This window comes from Corythoichthys intestinalis, chromosome 3 (assembly GCF_030265065.1).
Source record: "Corythoichthys intestinalis isolate RoL2023-P3 chromosome 3, ASM3026506v1, whole genome shotgun sequence".
Classification (NCBI taxonomy): Eukaryota; Metazoa; Chordata; class Actinopteri; order Syngnathiformes; family Syngnathidae; genus Corythoichthys; species Corythoichthys intestinalis.
The window spans coordinates 19,415,601-19,431,451 of record NC_080397.1 but is presented as its reverse complement, the minus strand read 5'-3'; positions in this window follow the sequence as shown (position 1 = coordinate 19,431,451).

Here is a 15,851-nt window from a genome sequence, read left to right as displayed (position 1 = left end):
CGTTTTAAAAAATCGGTCAACGACGGAAAATATTCGGTTAACGCGACCCCTGATATATATATATATATATATATATATATATATATATATATATATATATATATATTAGGGCTGTCAAAATTATCGCGTTAACGGGCGTTAATTAATTTTTAAAATTAATTACGTTAAAATATTTGACGCAATTAACGCAGATGTCCCGCTCACAGATTTAAATGACAGTACACTGAAACGCTCACTTGTTGTTATGGAGTTTTGCCGCCCTCTGCTGGCGCTTGGGTGAATGACCATCTCGCATATTGCTTCAAACAGATTACAATGAGGCCGTTTATGGACATTAAGAGTGAAGAGAATACCACCGGCCGCTTGGGGGCAGCGCCGTTCCATACTCATGTTATTTCTTCTAAACGTGGGAGAATTAGTAGTTGTGAGACGTTTATGCTGTATTCACAATGCAATGCAAATTGCTATTTGTGCTCCACACATATTTTGGTAAGTTTTCTTTCTTTTAGTGGCAATTATGTGTCTCTTGTTGTATTTTGGGTAAGATATGTATAAATATATGTTATACAGTAGAGGCAAGTGGACACAGGCATTCTTTGGACCGCGCCGTTTATTGGCAACTCCTTCACAACAAACACAGTGGGGAGAACAAGTATTTGATACACTGCCAATGGGAAAACCCACTGGCAGTGTATCAAATACTTGTTCTCCCCACTGTAAGTATCACTTAGTGAAAGCACAACAAAAATAATATTCCTATCTCTCCCCAAAAAAATAATGTTCACAAAAAGAAAAGCACTTCAGTCTATAGTAATGAGGCCATATTCTGACACACAGTTAAACAACAATGAAAAATGAACTGGCATTCCATAGCAAAATAGTTATGCAAAATACACGTAAAACTTAGACTTTGGTCACTCTATTTTTATTATTGTTATTTTATTCCTCTTATTATTATATTAACTCTACTTTTGATTGAAAATTTTACAAATTTTATTAAAACGAAAACATGAAGAGGGGTTTTAATATAAAATTACTATAACTTTTAACTATAACATTTATCGTTTAAGAACTACAAGTCTTTCTATCCTTGGATCACTTTAACAGAAAGAATGTTAATGCCATTTGTGGATTTATTGTTACAATAAACAAATACAGTACTTATGTACAGTATGTTGTATGTATATATCCGTCGTGTGTCTTATCTTTCCATTCCAACAATAATTTACAGAAAAATATGGCATATTTTAGAGATGGTTTGAATTGCGATTAATTACGATTAATTAATTTTTAAGCTGTAATTAACTGGATTAAAAATTTGACAGCCCTAATATATATATAGCCCTAATATATACAGCCCTAATATATATATAGATAGATAGATAGATAGATAGATAGATAGATAGATAGATAGATAGATAGATAGATAGATAGATAGATAGATAGATAGATAGATAGATAGATAGATAGATAGATAGATAGATAGATAGATAGATAGATAGATAGATATATTAGGGCTGTCAAACGATTACAATTTTTATTCGAGTTAATTACATATTATATACATACATATATATATATATATAAGGGCTGTCAAACAATTAAAATTTTTATTCGAGTTAATTACAGCTTAAAAATTAATTAATCGTAATTAATCGTAATTAATCGCAATTCAAACCATCTATAAAATATGCCATATTTTTCTGTAAATTATATATATTCTGTAAAATAAATTGCTGGAATGGAAAGATAAGACACAAGATGGATATATACAGTACATTCAACATACGGTACATAAGGACTGTAGTGGGCTATTCACTCTACTGTCATTTAAATCCGTCTATGCTGTCCTCACTCCGAAGCGTCTACTTTTTCCAAAGCTAGACAGCTAGTGAACGATGCCTTAATAATCAGACTTCTTCCTTTTTCATCTGATTTATTAATAAAATAGCCTCAAACCATTGTCCTCTTTAGACCGTCATAAAACTACAAAAAAAAAAAGTACACAAGCATTGCATTAGCAACAACGTTAGCTTAGCACGCTATACAGGTTCACTAAACATAAACAAAAAGCGTCTCATACAAAAAATAGAACATTTCGCTTACTAACATAATACGTACATTCTTTACAACAACCATACTTACGGACAAATCTTGTCCAAGGATCATATAAGCACAACATTACAACGTAGGCTTCAGCCCGAGACTTCGTGCAGCCATATGAACTGGCAAGAAAGAAAATAAACCATTCGCAAAGCGACCACAAGAGTTCGCTGTTGTGCTGCAGCACAAAAAACCTTGCTGTAAAACTTACCAAAAGGCAGAATACTGTCTGAGCGGGACATGTGCGTTAATTGCGTCAAATATTTTAACGTGATTAATTAAAAAAATTAATTACCGCGCGTTAACGCGATAATTTTGACAGCCCTAATATATATATATATATGTATGTATATATGAATATATAAGCATTTGATTTTTCCCGTCTTCCTTTGTCTGTCATCGTCTTTTTTGGGCAAATTATTCCATAGTCTGCGTCAGTGTTTCTCCTTTCTGGCCAAACTATCCCACACTCTGTAACTGTCAATGATTCTGATGATGATGACAATGACAATAAATTCATTCATTCATTCATATATATATATATATATATATATATATATATATATATATATATATATATATATATATATATATATATATATATATATATATATATATATCTATATCTTATCTACATATCTTTCCAATGCTACATCTGCATGAATAGAGTGAACAGAAAAAAAAAATTGGGGGGTGGGCTACTTCGCCTTTTTTCACTTATCTCTGTGAGTTCTGATCGCCATTACCGCGAAAAACGAGGGATCACAGTATATCACTAATTTTGTGTTGGTAATAATTGTGATTATTGCGTGACCTGCTATACTGCATTCAATGCATTTCCTCCTTTGAAATTGTCAGTTTTATTCTGCCTGATAAAAAAAGAAGAAAAAATAACTGACAGCAACAACAATTTTACCTATGATTTGCTCTTTCTAACTTACTATGAAGGTGGCATAGGAGATTTTTTTCAACCCATCATCCAATTAAAAAAAAAAACAAAAAAAAACAAAAAAAACCCACTACTCCTTACCGCCAGCAATTCTTCAGGTTTGATTTAGCTCCCAAGCCTGTTCTTGATACTTTGCCTCTTTTGCAGCTAAATAAGCCAAGCAAGACTAGGACTGAAAACAAGCAACTCTAACTGTAGTCTAACTCCAAGTCTAACTCTAACTCAACTCTAACTTCCCTAAATACCTCTCCTAGAGTCTCAGTTTAAAAAAACAAACACTGTGAACATTGCTGTACCTTAATCAATCTATAAATGTCCTAAATTCATTTTTAATTATGTCAAAATGTAAAAACACATAATACCATGATGCTAACCAGGGTTTGGGGTCCACTCTTTTTACTATCCTGGGGCATGACCGTGAATAAGTTCCCCCAAGGGCCTCTTGTTCCTGAGGAAGCCGCACAACAACCTCGTAGTTAACTTTTTACAGGTGTGCAGTGGACAGTGTCATCTCAAAGTACATCACAGCATGGTGCGCCCGCTGCTCCAGAGACTCATTAAAATCACTCACCTCAATAATGGGGCCCACCACACTAAAAATGGGGGGCAGTGAGCAGGAAGGACCTTTAAAGCATCATCTTCGCCATCTCCACTTCCTGCTACCTCCCTCCGGAACAAAGCGCAACACAACACAACGTGGATTTAGAACACAATGACTAAAATAGTACTACCATTTAAAAATGTTTTACGACTTTTTCGCCTACTTCCAGGAAATAATGACTTTTACGTATGTTTGTTCACTTTGCTAAATAAGATTCCTTCTGTTGGGATGCACATGATAGAGGTGATGTCTATCACTGTCTTTAAAAGAAAAGTGAAAGACAGAGTCAGTTTCAGAGCAGGAAATGGGTAATTATCATGAACAAAAAGGAGCAGACGGAAGGATGGATGGATGTGTGTGCGTGTGTGTGTGTTTTTAACACCCCACTCAATTTTCATGCAACACCGGACCTAATGGAAAGCAGGTGTCTATACATTGTGAGTGTATGTGTACATTTCACTGCAGTGATTGAATGAATGCACATGATTGTGTGTGTGTTTGGGCGTGTGGCATCTGTTTGTTAAACATAGCAAAATGAATGAGTAGCAGTGAGTGAGAGGAGGTCCGATGCAAATACACCTTTAGTGAGACAATAAATTAGAAGCACAATGATAAGTGCTACATAATATTTAACGAAAAAAGATAGACCACCAACCACTAATGACTACCGGTACTCTCTCTTGAAGGGTGGATACTGAATAGTATTGTATAATTGACTTTTGTTTGTGTTCATACAGTGTATCACAAAAGTGAGTACACCCCTCACATTTCTGCAGATATTTAAGTATATCTTTTCATGGGCCAACACTGACAAAATGACACTTTGACAAAATGAAAAGTAAGGCAGGAAAGGCAAATTTATTTGTACTGGACTGTCTCAGAAAATTAGAATACACAATATTCTAATTTTCTGAGACAGTCCTGTACATTAATCCACCATTTAAAGCAGGAGTGTCCAAACTTTTTGCAAAGGGGACCAGATTTGGCGTGGTAAAAATGTGGGGGGCCGACCTTGGCTGACGTCCTTTACATAGAACAATATACAGGACTGTCTCAGAAAATTAGAATATTGTGTATTCTAATTTTCTGAGACAGTCCAGTATAGCACAATTCAACACAAGGCAAATCTAAGTGCTTTACATCACATGAAGATCATAAAAATTACATTAAAATCAATAGAACGTAAAAACAAAGACAATCGAAATAGGAAATAAAATTATACATAAAAATTGCATTTAATCACGAATAGAATAAAAACTTTTTTTTGAATACTACTACTACTATTAATAATAATTGAAATCAGCAATGGAGATAAGCACAAGAGGAATAGAAAGCAAATAGATTGAAATATATAGACAGTTATGGATCTGCAGTGCTAAACAAATGCGTTTTTAGCCCTGATTTAAAGGAGCTAACAGTTTGAGCATACTTCAGACCTTCAAGTAACTTGTTCCAGAGGTGAGGAGCATAATGACTAAATGCTGCCTCACCCTGCTTGGTTCTTGTTCTTGGAACATACAGGAGACCGGTTACAGACGACCAGGAGTCTAGATCAGGGGTGTCCAAACTTTTTGCAAAGGGGGCCAGATTTGGCGTGGTAAAAATGTGGGGGGCCGACGTCTTTTACGTAGAACAATATATTTAAGCAAAATTTAGCTAGCCATTCAGTGTGTCACATTTGTTTTATTATTTTTTTCAATGAATAATTTCAATCTCCCAACTAGCCTTTGTGGCGTTCTCTTTCGACTCTCGGGCTCTTGCGAAATACTACTGTTGTGAAATTAAACTAGCTTCAAGTTGCTTCAATTTCTCACTGCGTATCTTCCCTGTAATCTTGTCGTACATGTCAGCGTGTCTTGTTTGGTAATATCGCCTCACATTGAAATCTTTAAAAACAGCGACTGTCTCTTTGCAAATGAGGCAAGACACAGTTGTTGCGTATTTTAGTGAAGAAATAGTCCAATTTCCACCTATCCTTGAAGCGTCGGCCGTCACAACTTTCTTTTTTTTGTTGATTGTCGCCATTTTAGAAAATGGAAGTAATGGGTCACACGGAGTAATGTTGCTTAGCCGGTAAATACCTGCAACATGAAGCAATTATCAGAGTATCCCAAAATTTGAAAAACAAGGTCCTAATGAAACCTTTTTTTCAAATTTGTAAAACGAAATGTCAAAATGAATATGTGTATTAAACGCTCTAATATCTATAACCCATGCTAAATCAGTTTTTTTTTCTCATGGAACCTGCAGATGCATGTGTTGACTTGCATCCATCTTTTTTTTTTTTTTCAAAAAGAAATGTCAAAATTCTAAATTAATCTCAAAATCATGAAATTTTATATGTATCAAATGTGATACATTTGGCGATAAAGGGTTAAAGTGCTGCTGCCTTTCAGTGGGTAAATGAGGAGCAGCATTTCGTGTGTAAGCTACTTCATACGCTGGTTGCAGTACTGCTGACCAATTTATTAAGTCTGTGTGCGGGCCAGACGTTATTGATTTTATGACAGAGGCTGGGGGCCGGATGAGATTTGACCACGGGCCGCATTTGGCCCCCAGGCCGGACTTTGAACATGTCTGGTCTAGATGTTTCATAGGAATCTAAGAAATCAAGCATGTATTTTGGTCCAAGACTATTAAGTGTTTTGTAGACGAGCAGTAGTATTTTATAGTCTATCCTTTGATTCACTGGAAGCCAGTGTAACGATTTCAAAACCGGTGTCATCTGGTCCAGTTTCCTTGTATTTGTGAGGACTCTGGCTGCAGCATTCTGTACTAGCTGCAGCTTCCTGACAGATTTTTTATGAAGACCTGTAAATATACCGTTGCAATAGTCCAATCTGCTGAAAATGAATGCATGCATAAGTTTTTCCATGTCTTGTTGAGTAGTCTGTGTGTAGCTTTTACAATAGAGTTAATTTATTTCCCCCCCGAAATAAGTCAAAATATAGCCATTAATATCTAAACCCCTGGCAACAAAAGTGAGTTCACCGCATGGGAACTATGTACATCCCTAAATGTCCAAATTGAGTACTTCTTGTAATTTTCCCTCCACAATGTTAGGGATGGGAATCGAAATCCGATTCCAATTCGGAACCGGTTCCGAGTGTTTCGAGGCCTCGACATCACAATGAAAAAGCCTTAACGATCCCTTTAACGATTCCTAAAGATGTCGTGACGTGTGTTGTTGTCCAGACGCATCAAACTAGCATGGCGCCAAGAACCACTCGCTCCAAAGTTTGACTACACTTCACCAGGAAAGAGTGTGAAAATGAAAGGTTACGACGGGTAAGCACGAGCATTGCAGCCATAAACATAACAATGACAGCACGTAGGTTCAAACGCTCGAAAGTGTGTCTTCACTTCACGAGGAAAAATTACAACAAAGCGACTTGCAGTCATTGCAAGGTGGAGATAACTGCATCGGGAGGGAATACGATTGCGCTGTCCTCACAGAGAGGCTAAGGCTCAGTCCTGGCTATAAAAAAAAAAAATAAAGGTCCCGGCTATACAGCTAGCTAAACTCCCAAATGACGATGCAGAAGACGTTGGTATAATTTGCTGACTTTATTCAACCATCACTTGAAGAGTGAAACTAAGAATAGAAATGAAACAAATCAATTTCGTCCCCAATAACAAACAGGTTTGCATCAACGTAAATCAGCGATGATTAGCTGCTAATAACAGTATGGTTAGCATTCGTTCGCTAGCATTAGCACATCGTTCAAACCACTACACAACTGGATTTAAGTGTCCGATCGCGAGTGGAAACACAACAACAACAACACAAAAGATGATACATACAGGCGTTGCCTCTGTAGATATTAACATTAACAAAGAACGTAGGCTCGTAGTAGTGTTTCCCTCTCTCACTCACTTGGATGCGGCATTTCTTCTTTGGGTGTATGCGCGCTCCAGCAGTCCTCAAACTGCGGCCCGCGGCCCGCCTCCACATTTGGTCCGGCCATTTTGATTTTTTTTTTTTTTTTTTCTCAATCGTGTTATTTATTTTCTGGCCTTTTCCTTGAAGAATTCAGAGAGGGTTATTTGGTTATTATCTATTTAATTAATAGTGTTTTTATTATTAATTATTATTATTATTATAAAGAATCCAGAAAGGGTTATTTGATTGCGGCTTTCTGAAAAACAATAATTTTTTACATTTATGCACTTCTGCAATCGTCACACTTTTTCTGTAACAAACTGACCCCGGCCCCTCATCAGAGAAGGGAAAAGTTATGTGGCCCTCACAGGAAAAAGTTTGGGGACCCCTGCTTTAACACATATTGCCAAAGGCAGAATAAAAACCTATCTGCCTATATATATATACCAATATTTTTTATTTCTATTAGATAAATGATTCAGTAAAATGTTACACATTCTTGTGTATTTGCCACTTATTGCGACAGTTAACATTGAGGCTTTGGGCCTCTTTTGATCTCGTTGTGAGTTTGTAAGGTTGTGACTTCTGATTAAACAAACTCGATGCCAATCAAAACGTTTGTTCTTTTCCCCCAAATTAGAATCGATAAGAGAATCGATAAAGAATCGAATCGTTAAGCAATATCGATAATGGAATCGGAATCGTAAAAATCCTATCAATTCCCATCCCTACACAATGTCATGTGACGCGTTACAGGAGTGCTGTAAGCATTGCTGCAGAGATTGAAGAGGTGGGGGGGTCAGCCTGTTCATGCTCAGACCGTACGCCGTACTCGACATAAATTGGTGTGCATGGCTGTCACCCCAGGAGGAAGCCTCTTCTGAAGATGGTACACGAGAAAGACTACAAACAGTTTGCTGAAGATATGTCAACAAAGCACATAGATTACTGGAACCATACCATATGGTCTGATGAGACGAAGATTAATTTGTTTAATTCCGATGGTCTCAAGGATGTGTGGCGGCGACCAGGTGAGGAGTACAAAGATAAGTGTGTCATGCCTACAGTCAAGCATGGTGTGGGAATGACCCCCCCCTCCCCCCCCCCCACCTCTTCAATCTCTGCAGCAATGCTGACAGCACTCCTGTAACATGTCACATGACATTTTGGAGGGAAAATGACAAGCAGTACTCAATTTGGACATTTAGGGATGTACGTAGTTCCCATGTGGTGTACTCACTTTTGTTGCCAGGGGTTTAGATATTAATGGCTATATTTTGAGTTATTTTGATGGGAAAATAAATGAACTCTATTTTATAAGCTGCACTCAGACTACTTTTCATTGTGTCAAAGTGTCATTTTGTCAGTATTGTCCCATGAAAAGATATACTTAAATATGTGCAGAAATGCGAGGGGTGTACTCACTTTTGTGATACACTGTATATTGGGTGTATGGACACCCGCGACAATAACAGTTAGACAGGGTGAAGAACTGCAGCTGCTTTCGTGTGACTACACTGTATGAAACCCAATAATGCAATGACATGAACACACATGCACACCCACATCCCCCACAGGTGCGATGCCCCTGCGTACCACGCCAAAGCAAAAGTGTAAGCATAGTATTTATCAGCAGCTTTTTGATAAGAGGAACAGATTTGAAAATGCATTATTATTTTGTGTTTGTTGGAGCATCCATGCTTTACCTACAAAGGTACGGTAATTGTATGAAGCGCTTCACCTATATGAGAGTAAATGTTCCGTTCCCATAATGAGATGCCCATGTTTGCTGCTTCGATCCACTTGATTAACCTTGGTTGGCGTAGTGACAGAATCCATACTTACCATTACTCAGCATTTAGCCCACTAGCAATAGTATATGTCTACGTCCTTCTTCTCATTTTAGCGCGTCACCATAATGACTTCATGTTGTTATCATTCGTTTAGGAAAAAAAATAAAATAAAGATTGACTATGCTGCTGTCTCTATGTGTTTAATCGAACTGGGTGATGAGACTGTAGTGTAGCAGACACTTGTCTCATAATGTATGCAATTGCATCTTTAATCAGAAAGCCCATCTGTAGAACACACACAGACACAGCAAAAACTTAATAACAACTTTTTGTTTGTGTGAAGCATCTACGAAATATGTATTTGTATGCATCGCTATGTGAGCGTGTGCCAACAGCGTTGCTGTTTCACATTGGTCACAGCACTCTTCCTTTCTCCAAAAATCCCTGGTTTCCTTTTGAAGCCGTACATAAAAAAACGCTGGGAACTACAAAAACATATATTTATTATTTGTGCATGTTCTTTGGCAAATGGTATATGGACAGTACTTATATAGCTCATTTATCTGCATGGTTACCATGCCCCAAAGCGCTTTACATTACCACACATTTACCCGTTCACGCACACATTCACACACTAATGGGGCTGCTGCCATGCTGTCAACCCATTGGAGGCAAATCAGGGTTCAGTGCCTTGCCCCTGCTCCCAAGGGCACTTCAACAGTGGGCAGTCCTAGCCGGGAATTGAACCTCCTAGCCGGGAATTGAACCGCTGACCCTTCGGTCCAACGACAACTCCAGCTACCAACTGCGCCACAGCCGCAACATTTACCCCTTGTCACTTGTTGAATGTGCCGGTCCACCCCCTCCCCCCACCTCCCCAAACGCATGTTTGATTGGCTGATGACTTGCATTTATTCAAAATGTATGAATTTTTTTCTACATTAATGATTTAAAAATATTTTTATTAGCAGCATATGCAGATATTTCTTTAGATAATCATCCATTTATCATAAATGAGGTAAGAAGTTTTCATCTTTTGTTGAGTTTAGCTGTGCTTGTGGACACAAGCAGTAGTGTTTTACCTGAAGGAAGGCTCCATTTTAATTTATTTTTGTTATACCCTGACTACAACAGCGTAGGTTTGCATAGGGACGGTAGGGACATAACACGACCAACTTTTCAGGATGCCCAAATTGTCCCCACCAACTTTTAAGCAACCTTATTTGCATGATATAATGAGTTCAGTCATATAGGTAATTTAGATTGTCTTCCCATATTTTGTAAGGATAGAATACACACTACTAGGGATGGGAATTGATAGGATTTTTACGATTCCGATTCCATTATCGATATTGCTTAACGATTCGATTCTTTATCGATTCTCTTATCGATTCTAATTTGGGGGGGGGAGAACAAACATTTAGATTGGCATTGAGTTTGTTTAATCAGAAGTCACAGCCTTAAAAACTCACAACAAGGTCAAAAGAGGCCCAAAGCCTCAATATTAACTGTGGCAAAAAGTGGCAAATGCACAAGAATGTTTAACATTTGACTGAAACATTTTTCTAATAGAAATAAAAAATATTGGTATATATTAGCATATAGGTAGTTGGTCTGCCGTTAGCAATATGTGTCCCCAAACTTTTTCCAGTGAGGGCTGCATAACTTTTCCCTTCTCTGAGGGGCCGGGGTCAGTTTGTAACAGAAAAAGTGTGACGATTGCAGGAGTGCCTGAATGTAAAAAAATTATTGTTTTTCAGAAAGCCACAATCAAATAACCCTTTCTGGATATTTCACGGAACAAAAGTAAATAAAATAAAAATAATAATATAATATAATAATAATTAATAATAATAGCACTATTAATCAAATAGATAATAACCAAATAACCCTCTCTGAGTTCTTCACAGAAAAAGGCCAGAAAATAAATAACACTATTGAGAAAAATAAATAAATAAATAAAATCAAAATGCTCTCTGGTATTGTTCAGGGGGCCGGACTGAATGTTGGGGCGGGCCGTATTCGGCCCGCGGGCCGTAGTTTGGGGACCCCTGTTAAAGTATTATTTACCAGTATATTGAAGTGCATGCCTTTTAGTTTTTATGGTGCTTTCACGCTCAAGTGGGGGCGCCCTTGCGCTTCCTCACGTGAAGAAGAACGCGAGAGAAAGCGTGAGAGAGTTAGTGAGAGAGGGAAGCTATGGGGAGAGATTTGTCTCAAAAATATTCTCACAAACACATCCGCGATTCACACATATTTTTTGTACATGCACAAATATATCCAAGATTTTCACATGTATTTTCGAGATCCACAAATATATTCGTGAGTTTCACATGTATTTTTGTAATCCTCAAATATATCAGTGAGTTTTACGTGTGTTTTTTAATGTTGTGTGTGCACTCATCATGAATTATTGTTTGCAAACATTCGAATTGTATTTGTGAATCGGCGGCCGCGTGCATTTATTTTTGAGACAAACATAACAAGAAACGGTCAAATTTTCACACACAAGCGAATTCGCGATTCACACGTGTTTTTCAAATTCACAAATACGTCCGCGATTCTCACAAATACATTAGTCATTTTCACATGTGTTTTTCAGATCCACAAATACATCCGCGTTTTCCACATGTAATTTTCAAATCCACAAATACTTCCGCAAATTTCACGTGTTTTTTTAATGATGTGCGTGCAATTATCATGACTTGACATTTTTTAAAGTATTCAGTTTTGCTTATGAATCGTTGGAGCTGTGTTTTTTAACAGCGAACACGCGCATTTATTTTTGAGACAAACGTCACTCGATGTCTGACCAAGATTTTCTCACACACAACAAGCCGACAATTTTCACGTGTCTCAAAACACCTCCGCTTCCACCCGATAGGTGGCAGTATTAAGCGCATAGACTGATTCCCAAACTTCAAGAACTATCAAGACGGCCCGTGTACCTTTTGGCCGTTTGTTTTTCCTTCTATATCTATATCCTTCAATATTTGTTTTCCTACGAGTTCGCTTTTACGATAAGCCTTGACCCGGAAAAAAGTTCTTCTTCAACAAGGCATCGTCTTCCGGGTCATGGCTTATTGAATTCTTTACAAGAACAAATCTTTATTCTTGGACAATTAGATGCAGAAGAAAATCATTTTTGTTTCACAACTTTTTAATTGCAACGGGCACCTGATGTCTTACGCGAAGTTTTTTATTATTATTTTCAGTTACCAGTTAGACCTCAGCAATATGCTATTGTTTATGATGCGATTCCTTCAGGATTCATTATGCTGTGCAGAAATGTAAGCCTGCAATTTCAAACTTATCTCCTCCAAAAATACTAAATTCAAGTGTGGGTAAATTATGTTAACTACATTACAAAAATTCGAATAGATACACTCAATCTCTATTTCAGAATGAGATTAGATCCACACCATATCTTAAGTCTTTTTGGAATCAATTTGTTGGAGATATAATTTGGTCTAAGGTATGGACTATCCCCAATATGTTTCCGTTGACAAGTAAGGTCAAAGAAGTCACTTTCAAAATTATCCATAGATACTATCAAGCGGGACATTGAGACAAACTTTTTTTTTTCTGTGGAAATCATCCAGAGACCGTTCAGCACCTTTTTTTTTACCTGCTGTTTTTCCAATAAATTTTGGAAAGAACTTTGCAAGTTCATCATCAGGAACCTACATGTGGACTTCAAACTCAAATGGGAAAATGTCATTTTTTGTTTCTATAAGAATCGCAAGAATGAGTGTTTTTATTAATAATCTTCTCATTTTGCTATTGAAATTCTACCTCCACAAATTTATATTTAGCAAGTTTTTTTTTTTTAATCTCACTTTCATGACGAGAGTGTGTGCTACATAAATCTGTTTTTTAAAAAAATGTAATCATTCACTTTCATGAGAGTGTGCTACAAAAATCTGTTTTTTTTAAAAAAAAATAATCTAAAAGCGGAAAAAACAATATTTGTGAAAAACTTTGTGAATAATCGATTACAGCATTATTCTTTTTTTTTTCTCTCTGATTTGTAATGTTTGAAATGTTTATGCCCCCTGCCATGTTTGTGTTGTTTTGTTTTTGGTTTGTATTGTTGATTCTTCATCTTTGTTTTTTTTTTTGAAAGATGGATTAAGGCTCGTTTCCGTTATTGAATTAGTAGTTTTTAGTTGGGAAACGGGAGATTTCTCTCTCTCTTTTTTTTTTTTGTTAACACACATAAAAATTGGGCTTGTTTTCCAACATTAGAAGGAAAAACGAATGGCCAACGGACCCAAGACACCTGTGGCCTATACTACGAACCGAGTTCAACCTCCCCAGAAGTAATCCAGTTTACCATCGGGTAACCGGAGTTGACAAAACCTGGTTGTCTAGTTTGTGGTCAATCGGTGCTACGACGCTGATTATGAGGTTGATTAGTCGAACCTGTGTCAACCCAGTCAGAGTTACTGCGCGTTCACATAAAAGGGGGCGGTGACCAGAGTCAAACACTACTTGTGACGATGGCACGGGCACCTTACTTCACGGAGGAGGAATGCGCGATGATCATGCGGAATTATGAGGAATTAAAATCCACCCCCACCGCGAAATCCAACACCGCTTCGGCGAGTAGAGCGCAACGGGTCTGTTGACAGCGAATTTACAGATCGTGTGATTTGTGAATGCGTCAATATGCCAGTTTACTTATGTCCATGAAAAGAAATAAAGCCTGCTGTCAGGACAATAAAATAAGATTTGGTACATTAACGGTAAGAAATAATTGTCACGCATCACCACACGAAACAGGATGATTGTATGTTTAGTCCCCTTGACTGTACGAATACGTATGTTCTTTTTTTTAGTTTGGGCCTAAAAAATCCAGCCCGACCCGACCCGAGTCCGATCAATAAACTTGATTTGCAGGCCCGAGCTCAACAACCCCCCCCCCCCCCAAAAAAAATTATGTTATATTTGTGAGGACTCAGAAGAAGAAGGAAATGCGGGGATGCCATGCGTTGTTGCGTAAATAAAAGCCCGTCTTTTGTAACGATTTTTCACAGTTAAACAAGACTGTAAGATGCATATTCAATAAACATTTATATCTTTTATATTTGTGCGTCTGTCCTATCAGTGGATTTGACATTCAATTTAATCTCCTCGAGTTGGCAGAAAATGTTTAAATAGTCTACATATTTCTATGATTATTATAAATGCATCAATTTGAAGCGTTTCCATACCCCACTCCGAATCGCACGGCATACAGTGTTCTTACACAGATATTCAGCATCACCGATGGAATACATATATTGTCCCTGGCGAAAGAGCGCACGGACAGGCACACACAATCTGCGCGGTTGTGAGGGCCTGACTCGGCGGTTTACATTAGTGACGTCTGCCTAGATCAGTTGGCACAGGTAAAGAATTCCCTCAGCTGAAAATCTATATCTTTCATGGAGAACATCTTCCGGGTACGCCAGCGGATTCTGGCGGTCCCGAAATACCCGTGCCCTCCGGAGAGAGCCCCTCACAATCCGCGCGCCAATGTCGTATGGGTCGTCCAAGTACGCTGTCATTGTCAGGAGGACACGTCCGCGGAGGAGTGCTGTTTAAATAGAGCGTGGTTAATTGGAATCCTGATGTTAAGCAAGATCTAACTCTGACACGACCAGGTTTGGCGTGTGGCGTGTGTTGCCATGGCAACACTTCTCGGTTCCAACATATTCACCTTTCGTAGTCTCGCATAGCCGCGAACTTACGTCGCACGTGATAAAGTTACTCTCGAAGTTACCCTGCTAAGCCAGAAAACCGGCTTCGTAGTATAGGCCACTGTTTATCTGTTGCCTGGTGTAATGTCACCCGCTAGGTGTCAGTATGTGATCTCTTTTGATGGGTACTTTTGACCTTTCTATGCGCTCCATACTGCCACCTATCGGGTGGAAGCGGAGGTGTTTTGAGACACGTGAAAATTGTCGGCTTGTTGTGTGTGAGAAAATCTTGGTCAGACATCGAGTGACGTTTGTCTCAAAAATAAATACGCGTGTTCGCTGTTAAAAAACACAGCTCCAACGATTCACAAGCAAAATTGAATACTTAAAAAATGTCAAGTCATGATAATTGCACGCACATCATTAAAAAAACACGTGAAATTTGCGGAAGTATTTGTGGATTTGAAAATTACATGTGGAAAACGCGGATGTATTTGTGGATCTGAAAAACACATGTGAAAATGACTAATGTTTTTGTGAGAATCGCGGACGTATTTGTGAATTTGAAAAACACATGTGTGAATCGCGAATGCGCTTGTGTGTGAAAATTTGACCGTTTCTTGTTATGTTTGTCTCAAAAATAAATGCACGCGGCCGCCGATTCACAAATACAATTCGAATGTTTGCAAACAATAATTCATGATGAGTGCACGCACAACATTAAAAAACACACGTAAAACTCACGGATATATTTGAGGATTACAAAAACACATGTGAAACTCACGCATATATTTGTGGATCTCGAAAATCCATGTGAAAATCTTGGATATATTTGTGC